At 38.8% G+C, this 17343-nt stretch overlaps 1 non-coding gene across 1 annotated transcript; it reads left to right on the top strand.

Moving 5' to 3' along the window:
- Positions 1-16634: 16634 nt before the first annotated feature.
- On the top strand, positions 16635-16741 carry LOC122069836. Its single transcript, XR_006137556.1, has one exon. It is a non-coding gene; the product is annotated as a small nucleolar RNA R71 (small nucleolar RNA).
- The last annotated feature ends 602 nt before the right edge of the window (positions 16742-17343 follow it).

Below are 17343 nucleotides of genomic sequence, written 5' to 3'. Positions count from 1 at the left end.
CTATCCGAATCTAAATTCAAAAATAACCTTCCCTAGCTAAAGCTCTATTTGAATCCAAATATGAAAGTAACCGTTCTTAGTTGGAACTCTATCCAAATATCATCACAATTAACATTTCTCGAGAAAGGAAGTTGGAGGTCAAAACCATCTTCTCCTAAGCCAGGAGAATCCAGAAACCAATTCATATTAGCATCAACCAGGGGATCCACTCCTCTTGACCCAAAATAGGGGTCAAGCTCAGGTATAATTTCTTACCCAAATTAGCACAATGTAGAATTTTTATAAACCTTGTTTTAGTGTACATAGTTATTTAAATTCAGCCAATGTACATATGTGTGATAATTTAGCCATGCATGCAGAATAAGAATAATCGTGGAAAATGCTCGTTCTTAAGCATCTAGTAGGAAGATCAGTTGAGCCGGGCAGATTGGGTGCCTAACACCTCCCAATTCTATGATCTAACACTTGCCCTAAATCTCTAGACTAGACCAACTTTCGGGACCTTTTCTCAGGAATTGGGCCCACCCCGGGTCCCAGGCCCATAATCCTAGGTGGTGACTCCAAACCCCTTTTGTATGATCCCGATCCTCGTATTGGACCATCATCAAATCCCCGTCTCGAATGACGAACTTGACACTCTTGTGAAAAAGGCCTCCACGTATCTATGAGCGGCGATACGGTGGTATGGGGCCCGTAAGCAAACACACAACACACCTCTCCCTCATGAAAAGAGAAAGAGAGGAGAGAGGATGGATCCAAGTCCTTCCCCCCCTCTCAAAAGGGGAAGAGAAGATATCATCTTTCAGCCGCTACCCTCACACCAACTGATGAAGCAGTGAGAAAACGGGGTGTTCATATGTCTTCAAAATGCGAGCTCTATAGAATGGCTGAAGAAACATTGGTGCACCTATTCTTAAATTGCAGATTTTCTTCTCAGATATGGAGCCTCTTTTGCTCATTAATTAATATGGTTTGGCCCTCTTTCTCCACCCTTACCTCTGAAATGGTGGAAAGAGAAAGATCGATCTATTTCTTTCAGAAGACTATGGAACTGTGGCACTATCTTAATCCCTTATCACTTGTGGTTTGAGAGAAATTCCAAGCGTCATGATGGGTCTCCAAAGCCTTTCAACCATTTCTTCCAAATGATAAAGGGTGATTTTCATTCTATCCCTTTAGTGCACACTGAATATACATCCATTATTGCTGACTTGTTGTGTGCTAGAAAGATTGGGATTCCTGTTTGAGATTTAAAATGTAACCGCAAGCGTACGGATCAGTGTAGCTACGGGTCGAACACAGGGAGAGCAGCCACTTTACTTTTTTATTTCTTTTAATAATTCGAAAGTGAACCGATTAATGGTTGTGATCTAATTCTAATTACCGTCCTAAACATATGTATCTAAAATAACGTCCTAACCATTAGTCATCTAAGAATTTAAAGACGCAAGCCACGCAATTAAAATTAAATAAATAAATAAGTGAAAATAAACAACCCACACAATTAAGAAAATAAAGGAAAAAAATGCTGAAATAAAAATAAAGAAAAAGAAAAGGGAGAAAGCTAGAGAGAGACTCACAAGTAGGTTTCTCTACTTAGCCCAAGGGATGCATCATAATATGAGCTTCCCTACTTGATCAGAGAGTCACTCTTATAAGGGTTACTTTACTTGGCTTTAGGGAAAATGAGACAATTAAAATAAAAGCAATAAATTGATGGTTCTATGGCTAGGAGGGGCAAAGCTAACACATACACTAGCCATGAACCTTGGGGCAAAGGGATAAGAATAATGTAACGACTAAAATTAAAATCCTAAATTAAAAAAGAAAGGGTAGTCAGAAGAGGGAATGAGAGGGGGGAGAGATGGCTACTGAAGGAGCCTACGTACTTGAACTTCAACCCTTGAACTGAAAACTTGATCGATTTGAGATACTACCAGTACTAAAAACCAGATCTGGAATAAACCAAATCTGAAATTTCTAGTACTAGAGAAAACAAATCTTGAAAAAAAAAAAATTGCTCCACGGCTCGTGATCTTGGCACCTAGATCTAAGCCTAGAACTATAACTTAAAAAATTACAACTCAATTGCATAAGTCATAAACATAAAAGGGCTGAATAAAAATAAAAGAGTGATTGTATTAATTGAAATAAAAAAAACTATTACAAAAGTGATTAAAGAAAAGATAAAGAAGAACTAAAACTAAAGAGAGAGCAAGAGAATGAGAGAGCAACTAAAAAAAAACTAGAAGAAGAATGAATTGTCTCCACTCCTCTTACATGAATTGTATTTATAGGGAATGGGAAGGTAGGGTAATAATTTTCTCTTTCCTAAAAGAGAGAAACCCACAATTGATAGTAAGATCTTTTGAGTCCAAAAGTGTTAAGATGGAGGAGAGAGAAGAGAGAAATAAACTTGGAAAAATTTCCTATAATTGTTTTTCTTATTTTCTTTCTTTTTTTTTTCTTCTCTTCTTGCGCAGGAACCCTTCCACGATTTTCCTTGCTTCTAATTTGATGTGAAAATCCCCTCCATTCCCTTAGTGCTTTAAGTGAGTGAAAAGTAGGAAATCTTCAACAAAATTCTCTAAAAAAAAACAACCATGAGATTCGAACTTGAGACCTCTTGGTGAGCAAGGGAATTTTGTACACCATAGCTCACCAACTACGCTAGGTAGTTGTTGTTACCAAAAATGAATCTTCAATTACTTAAGGATGTGGTCTATCGATCCTTGTTGGCATTTGGAATATTCCTTGTACCTCTGGGACAGCTGCAAATGGGCTGGTTCTGCATCTCGGTTCAGTTCTAATCCATTATTTTTTTTCTGGCCCGAAAAGAATAATCATTTGTACGGGTGACCAAACGAATGTGTACTTTTAATTGGACACGTCCATCTTGCCCAGAATTTTGTCCTCTTCTCAACCATGAAAAGAAATAGGACCTCTTTATATGTAAAATTGGAGATATAGCGTCCGATATTCCTCAAGGCCTTGAAAATTTAAAACCTGCAAAAAGAGAGTGAAACCCAAGGTAGCTCTATTCTAAATATGAAAAATGCATGTTTTACTACCCTAGATTTCACACATAAATGTGCTCATCAGAATTCCCCCACACTTAGACTTTGCTAGTCCTCGAGCAAAACAAAAAGAAAAAGAATAAAGACAAAAAACCTAACTCACTTTCGTAGGAATCATGGTTGCACTTAGCATGTGCAACAAGCCTTTAAACCCCTAGGTCACCCGTAGTGGACGAGTTGTGTCTCGTGGATGTTTGCAGTGAATATACACCCAAAATTCAGAATAAACAAATCCCAACTTTGGCTAAAGGTAAGGCCCATACCGATCCGGAGCAAAGATAATTTCTCTTACAAGGGACCCCCACACTTGAACTTTTATTACCCTTTATCAATTCCAGGCACTAGCATATTTCTTAATTTGGAACTCACCTCGTCTCTTCCAAAACATCCTTATCTTAGGGTAAAACCACTTGTGAAGAAATAAGGAACCAATGACTAAGGCGTTGGAGTGTTTTTGACCAAACATGTTACCAAGCATTAATGACATTTGCACATTTTTTTTTTTTTTGCTTAATAAACTCTATTCTACTCCACTACTTTTGGCCTGAATGACATGGTGGAGCAAACACCAGACACCCAAGTTACTATGTAGCTTCGCTTTTTGCATATGCCCACAAAGGCAGTGATGCTAGAGTTACTTCAGAATTTTCCTCCCAAGGAATTTCGATCAAGACACCACGCTTCCTGAGGTGCAATGCCCTGTCTAGTTCCAAGGGAATCAACTCTTATTCTTCTTTATACCACATTTCACATTTCATTTAAAATTGTGCATTTGTCAACCCATGCCAAATTAAAAAGGTCTCAACTCCAAATCAAAATTACAAGGAACCCACAGACTTACGTATGGTCCATCACCATAAAATAGTGGTCTCTTATTTTTCAAAAGAAAGTCCCATCTCAAGACATAGGCTTATTTCTTTCTTCTCAACAGGGTTCCTAGAAGTTCAAAATGGGTACCTTAATCAAAACTTTTATTTTCATATATCAAGCAACCGAATGGTCTGATCATTAGCCAAAAGCCAAAGTAGGACTTCATCCTTAGCAAGCTCAAAAATAAAAAGAAAAACAAACAAAACAAAGTGAAGAAAAGCAAAAATTGGTTTCCCTCCCCCACACTTAAGTCATGCAATGTCCTCAATGCATGGAAAGAATTAAAAGCAAAGACAATGCAAGGGGGTCATACCTGATTAAAAGTTAGTCATCAGTGTAAAGAGGTTCATGGAGATCCATGACCTCTTCACTACTAGTGTTAGGAAACTCGAGGAACGGTTTCAAATGCTGACCATTAACCTTCGAAATTATCCCTGTTCCTGGATTCAAAATCTCCACAGGCCCATGGGGATATACATTATGGACAATAAATGGGCCATCCCATCGGGATCTAAGCTTACCAGGGAAAAGATGCAATCGAGAGTTGTACAATAAGACCTTATCACCAATTGCAAAAGATTTGCGTAGAATGTGCTTATCATGGAAAGCTTTGGTCTTTTCCTTGTAAATCCTAGAACTTTCATAGGCATCATTCCTAAGTTCCTCCAACTCAGATAGTTAGAGCCTACGATGAATTCCCGCATCAGACAAATCAAAGTTGAGCTTCTTGATGGCCCAAAAGGCCTTATGCTCCAACTCAACTGGTAAGTGACAAGCTTTCCCATACACCAAACGGTTGGGAGACTGACCAAGGTCGGTCTTGAATGCAGTCCGATGGGCCTACAAGGCATCAATGAGCCTAAGGGACCAATCCTTACAGTTGGGATTAACAGTTTTCTCCAAGATTTGTTTGATCTGCCTATTAGACACCTCCACTTGGCCACTAGTTTGGGGGTGATAAGGGGTAGATAACTTATGAGTGATCCCATACTTTTTCATTAAGGCCTCAAAAGGCCGATTACAAAAATGAGTACCCCTATCACTAATTATTACACGTGGTGCACCAAAGCGGGAAAAAATGTTCTCTTTGAGAAACTGGACCACCACTTTGTGGTCATTAGTTTTACAAGGTATGACCTCTATCCATTTAGAAGCATAATCAACGGCCAAAAGTATGTACAAATTCCCAAAAGAATTAGGGAATGGTCTCATAAAATCGATGCCCCATACATCAAAGATCTCAACTACCAAAATAGGGTTGAGGGGCATCATGTTCCTTTTATTGATACGGCCAAAAGACTGGCAGGCAGGGCAAGCCTTGCAAAAATCAAAAGCATCTCTAAAAAGAGTGGGCCAATAAAATCCACATTGGAGAACCTTTGCGGCAGTCTTCTTAGGTCCAAAGTGTCCACCACATGCATGATCATGACAAAAAGAGAGAATGGAATGTTGCTCATGATCAGGAACACATCGTCGGATAATCTGATCCGGACATATCTTAAACAAATAAGGATCATCCCAGAAAAAAGTGCTTAACTTGGGAATGAAACCTATACTTATCTTGGGTGGACCAGTGATCCGAAGTCACACTTGAAACTAAGAAGTTGATAATGTCAGCAAACCATGGTTCACTGGACATTGCAAATAATTGTTCATCTAGAAAGTTCTCGTTGACTGGAGAATCAACAGTCAAGGAATTGGGAAGCCGGGATAAATGGTCTGCAACTAGGTTTTCAACTCCTTTCTTATCCATAATTTCTAAATCAAACTCTTGCAAAAGTAAAACCCACTTAATGAGACGGGCTTTGGCATCCTTCTTCTGAACTAGGTATCTGAGGGCAGAATGATCAGTATACACCACCACATGTGAACCAACTAAGTAAGACCGAAACTTTTCTAATGCAAACACAACAGCTAAAAATTCTTTTTCAGTGATTATATAATTGAGTTGTGCATCATTTAAGGTCCTACTAGCATAGTAAATGATAGTGGAAAACTTATTAATCCTTTGACCCAAAATCGCTTCTATAGCAAAATCCGAAGCATCATACATCAGTTCAAAAGATTCAGTCCAAACAGGTGGTTGAACAATAGGTGCATTGGTCAACTCCTTCTTAAATTTCTTGAAGGATTCTAGGCACTCTTTGGAAAACTCAAAAGTCTGATCTTTGGCAAGTAATGAGGTGAGAGGTCGGGCTAACTGACTAAAGTTCTTAATAAACCTTCTGTAGAAGCCTGCATGCCCTAGAAAGGACCGAACATCCTTAACAGATTGAGGAGGTGGTAAATTATCAATTAAATCCACTTTGGCTCTATCTACCTTAATTCCCTCCTTGGATATTACATGGCCTAATACAATACCAGATTTAACCATAAAATCGTATATCTCCCAATTCAAAACCAAATTCTTAGATATGCACCTTTTCAAAACTAGGGAAAGATGATGAAGACATTCAGAATAGGAATTCCCATGAATTGAAAAGTCATCCATAAATACTTCTAAGAATTTTTCAACCATGTCAGAAAAAATGCTCATCATGCATCGTTGGAACGTAGCAGGGGCATTGCAAAGCCCAAAGGGCATACGCCTGTAAGCAAATGTTCCATATGGGTATGTAAAAGTGGTCTTATGTTGGTCCTCTAAAGCAATTGGGATTTGGTTATAGCCGGAATATCCATCAAGAAAACAATAGTATTCATGTCCAGCTAACCTCTCTAACATCTGATCAATGAATGGCAATGGGAAGTGGTCCTTCCAGGTTGCCACATTAAGTTTCCTGTAGTCTATGCACACTCTCCACCCTGATTGGACACAGGTTGGAATTAGTTCATTATTGGCATTGGGAACTACAGTCACCCTAGACTTCTTAGGCACTACGTGAACTGGGCTTACCTATTGGTTGTCAAAAATAGGATAAATTATTCCATGATTCAAGCACTTTAGGATCTCTTTCTTAATGGCTTCCATCATTACTAGGTTAGCTCTTCTTTAGGGTTCCGTGGATGGTTTGAAATCCTCCATAAGATGTATATAATGTTGCACAATAGAAGGGCTTATACCTTAACACTTTAAGTAACTCCTCTTCCTGGCTAGAAGTCAAATTTGAAGAAATTATTACAGGAAGAGTCTGGTCAGGCCCTAGGAAAGCATGCCTCAAATTAGATGGCAACTCCTTAAGATTTAGCTTAGGGGGCTCAACTATGGAAGGTTTGGGAATGGAATTGGAAAGGGGTCCTAAGGGCTCCACAGGTGTGTGAAGACTCAAGACTTCAGAAAATAAATTTTCACTATCATCATCCAACTCATCCATACACTCTTGGAATTCTGAATCAAAATCAATATCAAAGTTGGTAATTAAATCATCAGAAAAATCCAGAAAATAGCATATTGATATCTTCTTCCATATGTGGTTGCTTGCCAATCCTAAACATGTTAAACTCAACGGTTTGTTACCAAAATATAATCTTAGGAAACCATTCCGGCAATTGATTAATGCATTACTGGTAGCTAAAAATGGTCTTCCTAGAATTATTGGGATCTCATCCTTGGTTGAGAAGGGCTTAGTATCTAACACAATGAAATCAACAGGAAAAATAAATCCCCCCACCTTTAGTAAGACATCCTCAACCATCCCTTTAGGAATCTTAACAGACCTATCTGCCAACTGAAGAGTAGTTTCAGTGGCTTTCAATTCTCCCAATCCTAGTTGCTTGTACACATGGTAAGGTAAAAGATTCACACTTGCGCCAAGGTCAAGTAAGGCATGCTCAATATAGGTGTTGCCTATGACACAAGATATGGTTGGGCTCCCTGGATCCTTATACTTGGCTGCTATAGGCTGAGTAATTATGGAACTAATGTTACCTGTCAAGAACGCCTTTTTGGGCACACTAGTGATACGTTTATGAGTACACAAATCTTTCAGGTGCTTTGCATAGGCGGGGATCTGGGATATGGCATCCAAAAGAGGGATGTTCACTTCTACCTTTTTGAAGACTTCTAAAATTTTGTCTGTGGAAGCAGTCTTCCTTTTGTTTACCAAGTGATTAGGAAATGGGACAGGATGAACATAAGGACTATTAGGGATTTGCCACTGTTCAGAAGAATCAATTTTGGTTTCCTCAACCAAATCATCTTTAGTTTCAGAAAAATCTTTAGGTTCATCAGACGAACCTAAAACAAGAGGCACACTTGTGTCCTCAACTGAAGAAGAGTTAATAAAAGTAATTGATGGGAAAGATTTAGAAACACTCTGTTGGTACTCTCTACCACTCCTAAGGGCATAAACAACATTACATTTGTTAGAGGGCCCTTGTTGGGTCTGACCTTGTACTATATTCAGTGGTACATTAGTTGGTCCTTGTGAACTAACAAGCTGATGATGCCTAGGGTTAGGCTCTGGTTGACTGGGTAAAGTTCCCTTCTCCCTCTCACGCATAATTGAGACAACTCTGGTTTTTTTTATTTTATTTTTTGGCTTTTTGGGAGCTTACCGGCAGGGATCCAGGGTTGCTTAGGTCAATTCCTGAGGTACTGCTACAGGGCGAAACCTGTCTTTATCATACTGTGAGGCATGGCGACCTCCACTGATACAACTATTATTGCAAGTTTTTCTTCTCAGGAATTCAATAAAAGAAAAGGAAAAATATAAAACAAAGCAAATAAAGCACTCCGATTTACCAAAAGAAAGTGAAAAATAACATGGAACTGTCTCCCCGGCAACTGCGCCAAAAACTTGTTTGAGATTTAAAATGTAACCGCAAGCGTACGGATCAGTGTAGCAACGGGTCGAACATAGGGAGAGCAGCCACTTTATTTTTTTATTTCTTTTAATAATACAAAAGTGAATTGATTAATGGTTGTGATCTAATTCTAATTACCGTCCTAAACATATGTATCTAAAATAACGTCCTAACCATTCGTCATCTAAGAATTTAAAGACGCAAGCCACGCAATTAAAATTAAATAAATAAATAAGTGAAAATAAACAACCCACGCAATTAAAAAAATAAAGGAAAAAAATGCTGAAATAAAAATAAAGTAAAAGAAAGGGGAGAAAGCTAGAGAGAGACTCACAAGTAGGTTTCTTTACTTAGCCCGAGGGATGCATCATAATATAAGCTTCCCTACTTGACCAGAGAGCCACTCTTATAAGGGTTACTCTACTTGGCTTTAGGGAAAATGAGACAATTAAAATAAAAGCAATAAATTGATGGTTCTATGGCTAGGAGGGGCAAAGCCAACACATACACTAGCCATGAACCTTGGGGGAGAGGGATAGCAATAATGTAACGACTGAAAATAAAAATCCTAAATTAAGAAAGAAAGGGTAGTCAGAAGAAGGAATGAGAGGGGGGAGAGAAGACTACTGAAGGAGCCTACTTACTTGAATTCAATGCTTGAACTTGAAAAAAAATTGCTCCACGGCTCGTGATCTTGTCACCTAGATCTAAGCCTAGAACTATAACTTAAAAAATTACAACTCAATTGCATAAATCATAAACATAAAAAGAACTGAATAAAAATAAAAGAGTGCTTGCATTAATTGATATAAAAAAAACTATTACAAAAGTGATTAAAGCAAAAATAGAGAAGAACTAGAACTAAAGAGAGAGAGAGGAGAGAGAGAGAGCAACTAAAAAAAACTAGAAGAAGAATGAATTGTGTCTCCTCCTCTTACATGAGTTGTATTTATAGGGAATGGAGAGGTAGGGTAACAATTTTCTCTTTCCTAAAAGAGAGAAACCCACAATTGATTGTGAGATCTTTTGAGTCCAAAAGTGCTAAGATGGAGGAGAGAGAAGAGAGAAATAAATTTGGAGAAATTTCCGATAATTTTTTTGCTTATTTTCTTTCCTTTTTTTTTTCTAATTTATTTTTCTTCTTTTTTTCTCTCTCCTAGGGACGATTTTTTTTTCTTCCTTTGTGTGATTTGGACAATCTTTGGTGATGATGTGGAGGAGAGAGAAGATTTGGACAATTTTTGGTTCTCCCTTTTTTTTCTTTCCTTTTTTTTTTCTTCTCTTCTTGCTTCCACGATTTTGCTTTCTTTTTTTTTGTGTTTTTCTTCTCCATGCCCTTCGTGCTTTTGGTGAGTGAAAAGCAGGAAATCTTCAACAAAATCTTCTAAAAAAAACAACCATGAGATTCGAACTTGAGACCTCTTGGTGAGCAAGGGAATTTTGTACACCATAGCTCACCAACTAAGCTAGGTAGTTGTTGTTACCAAAAACAAATCTTTAATCACTTAAGGATGTGGTCCATCGATCCTTGTTGGCATTTGGAGTATTCCTTGTACCTCTGGGACAATTGCAAACGGGCTGGTTCTGCATCTCGGTTCAGTTCTGATCCATTATTCTTTTTCTGGCCCGAAAAGAATAATAATTTGTACGGGTGACCAAACGAATGTGTTTTTTTAATTGAACACATCTATCTTACTCAGAATTTCATCCTCTTCACACCATGGAAAGAAATAGGACCTCTTTACGTGTAAAATTGAAGATATGGCTCCCGATAGTCCTTAAGGCCTTGAAAATATAAAACCTGCAAAAAGAGAGTAAAACCCAAGGTAGCTCCATTCTAAATATGTGAAATGCATGTTTTACTACCCTAGATTTCACACATAAATGTGCTCATCAGAATTCCCCCACACTTAGACTTTGCTAGTCCTCGAGCAAAACAAAAAGAAAAAGAAAAAGATAAAAAAAACCTAACTCACTTTCGTAGGAATCACGGTTGCACTTAGCATGTGCAACAAGCCTTTAAACCCCTAGGTCACCCCTAGTGGACGAGTTGTGTCTCGTGGGTGTTTGCAGTGAATATACACCCAAAATTCAGAATAAACAAATCCCAACTTTGGCTAAAGGTAAGGCTCATACCGATCCGGAGCAAAGATAATTTCTCTTACAAGGGACCCCCACACTTGAACTTTTATTACCCTTTATCAATTCCAGGCACTAGCATATTTCTTAATTTGGAACTCACCTCGTCTCTTCCAAAACATCCTTATCTTAAGGCAAAACCACTTGTGAAGAAATAGGGAACCAATGACTAAGGCGTTGGAGTGTTTTTGACCAAACATGTTACCAAGCATTATTGACATTTGCACATTTTTTTTCTCTTTTTCTTTTTTTCACTAATAAACTCTATTCTACTCCACTACTTTTGGCCTGAATGACATGGTGGAGCAAACACCAGACACCCAAGTTACTATGTAGCTTCGCTTTTTGCATATGTCCACAAAGGCAGTGATGCTAGAGTTACTTCAGAAGTTTCCTCCCAATGAATTTTGATCAAGACACCAGGCTTCCTGAGGCGCAATGCCCTGTCTAGTTCCAAGGGAATCAACTCTTATTCTTCTTTATACCACATTTCTCATTTCATTTAAAATTGTGCATTTGTCAACCCATGCCAAATTAAAAAGAAGGTCTCAACTCCAAATCAAAAGTACAAGGAACCCACAGACTTACATATGGTCCATCACCATAAAACAGGGGTCTCTTATTTTTCAAAAGAAAGTCTCATCTCAAGACACATGCTTGTTTCTTTCTTCTCAACAGGGTTTTTATACGTTCAAAATGGGTACCTTAATCAAAAATTTTATTTTCATACATCAAGCAACCGAATGGTATGATCATTAGCCAAAAGCCAAAGTAGGACTTCATCCTTAGCAAGCTCAAAAATAAAAAGAAAAACAAACAAAACAAAGTGAAAGAAAAAAAAAAATAAAAACTGGTTTCCCTCCCCCACACTTAAGTCATGCAATGTCCTCAATGCATGGAAAGAATTAAAAGCAAAGACAATGCAAGGGGGTCATACCTGATTAACAGTTAGTCATCAGTGTAAAGAGGTTCATGGAGATCCATGACCTCTTCACTACTAGTAGTGGGAAACTCGAGGAACGGTTTCAAACGCTGACCATTAACCTTCGAAATTACCCCTGTTCCTGGATTTAAAATCTCCACAACCCCAAGGGGATACACATTATGGACAATAAATGGGCCATCCCATCGGGATCTAAGCTTACCAGGAAAAAGATGCAATCGAGAGTTGTACAATAAGACCTTATCACCAATTGCAAAAGATTTACGCAGAATGTGTTTATCATGGAAAGCTTTGGTCTTTTCCTTGTAAATTCTAGAACTTTCATATGCTTCATTCCTAAGTTCCTCCAACTCAGATAGTTGGAGCCTACGATGAATTCCCGCATCAGACAAATCAAAGTTAAGCTTCTTAATGGCCCAAAAGGCCTTATGCTCCAACTCAACTGGTAAGTGACAAGCTTTTCCATACACCAAACGGTAGGGAGACTGGCCAAGGTCGGTCTTGAATGCAGTCCGATGGGCCCACAAGGCATCAATGAGCCTAAGGGACCAATCCTTACGGTTGGGATTAACAGTTTTCTCCAAGATTTGTTTGATCTGCCTATTAGACACCTCCACTTGGCCACTAGTTTGGGGGTGATAAGGGGTAGATAACTTATGGGTGATCCCATACTTTTTCATTAGGGTCTCAAAAGGCCGATTACAAAAATGAGTACCCCTATCACTAATTATTGCACGTGGTGCACCAAAGCGGGAAAAAATGTTCTCTTTGAGAAACTGGACCACCACTTTGTGGTCATTAGTTTTACAAGGTATGGCCTCTATCCATTTAGAAACATAATCAACGGCCAAAAGTATGTACAAATTCCCAAAGGAATTAGGGAATGGTCCCATAAAATCGATGCCCCATACATCAAAGATCTCAACTACCAAAATAGGGTTGAGGGGCATCATGTTTCTCTTATTGATATGGCTAAAAGACTGGCAGGCGGGGCAATCCTCGCAAAAATCAAAAGCATCTCTAAAATGAGTGGGCCAATAAAATCCGCATTGGAGAACCTTTGCGGCAGTCTTCTTATGTCCAAAGTGTCCACCACATGCATGATCATGACAAAAAGAGAGAATGGAATGTTGCTCATGATCAGGAACACATCGTCGGATAATCTGATCTGGACATATCTTAAACAAATAAGGATCATCCCAGAAAAAGTGTTTAACTTGGGAATGAAACCTATACTTATCTTGGGTGGACCAGTGATCCGGAGTCACACCTGAAACTAAGAAGTTGACAATGTCAGCAAACCATGGTTCACTGGACATTGCAAATAATTGTTCATCTGGAAAGTTCTCGTTGACTGGAGAATCAACAGTCAAGGAATTGGGAAGCCGGGATAAATGGTCTGCAACTAGGTTTTCAACTCTTTTCTTATCCCTAATTTCTAAATCAAACTCTTGCAAAAGTAAAACCCACCTAATGAGACGGGCTTTGGCATCCTTCTTCTGAACTAGGTATCTGAGGGCAGAATGATCAGTATACACCACCACATGTGAACCAACTAAGTAAGACCGAAACTTTTCTAATGCAAACACAACAGCTAAAAATTCTTTTTCAGTGGTTGTATAATTGAGTTGTGCATCATTTAAGGTCCTACTAGCATAGTAAATGACAGTGGGCAACTTATTAATCCTTTGACCTAAAACTGCTCCTATGGCAAAATCCGAAGCATCACACATCAGTTCAAAAGGTTCAGTCCAAACAGGTGGTTGAACAATGGGTGCATTGGTCAACTCCTTCTTAAGTTGCTTGAAGGATTCTAGGCACTCTTTGGAAAACTCAAAAGTCTGATCTTTGACAAGTAATGAGGTGAGAGGTCGGGCTAACTGACTAAAGTTCTTAATAAACCTTCTGTAGAAGCCTGCATGCCCTAGAAAAGACCGAACATCCTTAACAGATTGAGGAGGTGGTAAATTATCAATTAAATCCACTTTGGCTCTATCTACCTTAATTCCCTCCTTGGATATTACATGGCCTAAAACAATACCAGATTTAACCATAAAATGGCATTTCTCCCAATTCAAAACCAAATTCTTAGATATGCACCTTTTCAAAACTAGGGAAAGATGATGAAGACATTCAGAATAGGAATTCCCATGAATTGAAAAGTCATCCATAAATACTTCTAAGAATTTTTCGACCATGTCAGAAAAAATGCTCATCATGCATCGTTGGAACGTAGCAGGGGCATTGCAAAGCCCAAAGGGCATACGCCTGTAAGCAAATGTTCCATATGGGCATGTAAAAGTGGTCTTATGTTGGTCCTCTAAAGCAATTGGGATTTGGTTATAGCCGGAATATCCATCAAGAAAGCAATAGTATTCATGTCCAGCTAACCTCTCTAACATCTGGTCAATGAATGGCAATGGGAAGTGGTCCTTCCAGGTTGCCGCATTTAATTTCCTGTAGTCAATGCACACACGCCATCCTGTTTGGACACGGGTAGGGATCAACTCATTATTGGCATTAGGAACTACAGTCACACTAGACTTCTTAGGCACTACATGAACTGGGCTTACCCATTGGCTGCCAGAAATAGGATAAATTATTCCATGATCCAAGCACTTTAGGATCTCTTTCTTAATAGCTTCCATCATCACTGGGTTAGCTCTTCTTTGGGGTTCCGTGGATGGTTTGGAATCCTCCATAAGATGTATATGATGTTGCACAATGGAAGGGCTTATACCCTTGATATCAGCCATGGTCCAACCTAGGGCTTCCTTATTATCTTTTAACACTTTAAGTAACTCCTCTTCCTGGCTAGAAGTCAAATTTGAAGAAATTATTACAGGAAGAGACTGGTCAGGCCCTAGGAAAGCATATCTCAAATTAGATGGCAACTCCTTAAGATCTAGCTTAGGGGGCTCAACTATGGAAGGTTTGGGAATGGAATTGGAAAGGGGTCCTAAGGGCTCCACAAGTGTGTGAAGACTCAAGACTTCAGAAAAGAAATTTTCACTCTTATCATCCAACTCATCCATATACTGTTGGAATTCTGAATCAAAATCAATATCAAAGTTGGTAACTAAATCATAGGAAAAATCCAGAAAATCCTCAAGCATATTGATCTCTTCTTCCATATGTGGTTGCTTGCCAATCCTAAACAAGTTAAACTCAACAGTTTGGTTACCAAAAGATAATCTTAGGAAATCATTCCGGCAATTGATTAATGCATTACTGCTAGCCAAGAATGGTCTTCCTAGAATTATTGGGATCTCATCCTTGGTTGAGAAGGGCTTAGTATCTAACACAATGAAATCAATAGGGAAAATAAATTCCCCCACCTTTAGTAAGACATCCTCAACCATCCCTTTAGGAATCTTAACAGATCTATCTGCCAACTGAAGAGTAGTTCCAGTGGCTTTTAATTCTCCCAATCCTAGTTGCTTGTACACATGGTAAGGTAAAAGATTCACACTTGCGCCAAGGTCAAGTAAAGCATGCTCAATATAGGTGTTACCTATGACACAAGATATGGTAGGGCTCCCTGGATCCTTATACTTGGCTGCTATAGGCTGAGTAATTATGGAACTAATGTTACCTGTCAAGAACGCATTTTTGGGCACACTAGTGATACGTTTGTGAGTACAAAAACCTTTCAGTACCTTTGCATAGGTGGGGATCTGGGATATGGCATCCAAAAGAGGGATGTTTATTTCTACCTTTTTGAAGACTTCTAAAATTTTGTCCATGGAAGCAGTCTTCTTTTTGTTTACCAAGCGATTAGGAAATGGGACAGGATGAACATAAGGACTGTTAGGGATTTGCCCCTGTTCAGAAGAATCATTTTTGGTTTCCTCAACCAAATCATCTTTAGTTTCAGAAAAATCTTTAGGTTCATCAGACGAACCTGGAGCAAGAGGCACATTTGTGTCCTCAACTGAAGAAGAGTTAACAGGAGTAATAGATGGGGAAGATTTAGGAAAGCTCTGTAGGTACTCTCTACCACTCCTAAGGGCATAAACAACATTACATTGGTTAGAGGGCCCTTATTGAGTCTGACCTTGTACTATATTCAGTGGTGCATTAGTTGGTCCTTGTGAACTAACGGGCTGATGATGCCTAGGGTTAGGCTCTGGTTGACTGGGTAAAGTTCCCTTCTTCCTCTCATGCATAATTGAGACAACTTGGGTAAGTTCTCTCGTAAGATTTTGATGGCTTGTCATGAGGAGGGCCATATTTTTTTCCAAGTCATTTATTCTACTTGCCTCTCCAGTGTTGGTAAACCCAGGGGGTTGCTGATAAGATGATAGAAGAGGGGCCCTAGGAAAACTCGCCTGAGGTCCTACATTTGACCTAGGAAAAGTATTTTGAGAAAAAGATTGTTGTGCAAAGGGAGGCCTTTGGGGTCCAGGTTGACCTTGATTATAGAAATTGGAAGGTCCTGCTTGGTTGCCCTGATTCCAAGAAAAATTTGGGTGATTTCTCCATCCTGGATTGTATGTGTTACTATATGGATTATTCTGGTATAAGGCATTAACACTATCATTAGAAGTGCCCCCAGAGGTGTTAGGGCATTCTTCTATGACTCTCTAGGAACAATAGCCTCAATCCTCTTGATTAGGATATCCAAATGGGCTTCCTTGGCTACTATCCCATCCACAAAATATCCTTTTCCTCTTATAGTTCTTTCACTCTCTTGGGTTGATTCCCATTCACGGGTTTTGTCAGCTAAGTCAAGTAAGAATTCCCATGCCTTTTCTTCATCTGTAAAGGATGTGAATCCCTCAGGGCACATAGATTCTATCATTTGTTTAGTTGGGTAATCAATACCCTCATAAATTATTTGACATAAATGCCATAGGTCTAGGCCATGGTGGGGGCATTCTTGGAGTAGATCCTTGAATCTCTCCATAAGTTTGGAAAATGACTCACTAGGCTTTTGCCTAAACTGAAGGATATCACTTCTAAGCTTATTGGTCTTGTGAGTTGGGGAAAACTTCTTAAGGAAGACAACTGTGAACTGTTCCCATGAGGTTATGGAATTTGTGGGTAATCCATACAACCACTTCTTAGCTTGGTCTTTCAATGCAAAAGTGATAAACCTAAGCTTAACAGCATCATCAGAAAACTGTTGGATCTTAATTAGAACACATACCTTTTTAAATTCCCTTAGAAATAGGTATGCATCCTCAGAGGTCAACCCATGGAAGTGGGACAACATAGTGATGTATTGAGATTTGAGTTCAAAATTATTGCCCTGGGCTTGTGGTAGAACTATACAGGAAGGTTGGGCTGTTCTAGCAGGGTAGAACCTATCTTTCAGAGATTTAGGTGAAGGGTTTTGCTGTTGGTCTCCCATATTGAAGGGTTTTAGAGAGAGCAAACGTATAGGGTCACTACTTGTTGGATCTCTTCTTTCTAACCGATTCTTAGTATTACGTACCCACTTAACACTCATGCAACAGAAAAACTTTCCACAACTAAAGTAAGACAAGCACAAAAGAATGGATAGCAAAACTTTTTGATGATTTTTTTGATTTTTTTGATTTTTTTATTTATTTATTTTTTATTTTT

Source organism: Macadamia integrifolia, unplaced genomic scaffold, assembly GCF_013358625.1.
Source record: "Macadamia integrifolia cultivar HAES 741 unplaced genomic scaffold, SCU_Mint_v3 scaffold725, whole genome shotgun sequence".
NCBI classification, from domain to species: Eukaryota; Viridiplantae; Streptophyta; class Magnoliopsida; order Proteales; family Proteaceae; genus Macadamia; species Macadamia integrifolia.
The sequence above is the reverse complement of the archived record's forward strand: the minus strand, read 5'-3'. Positions and strand labels throughout refer to the sequence as shown.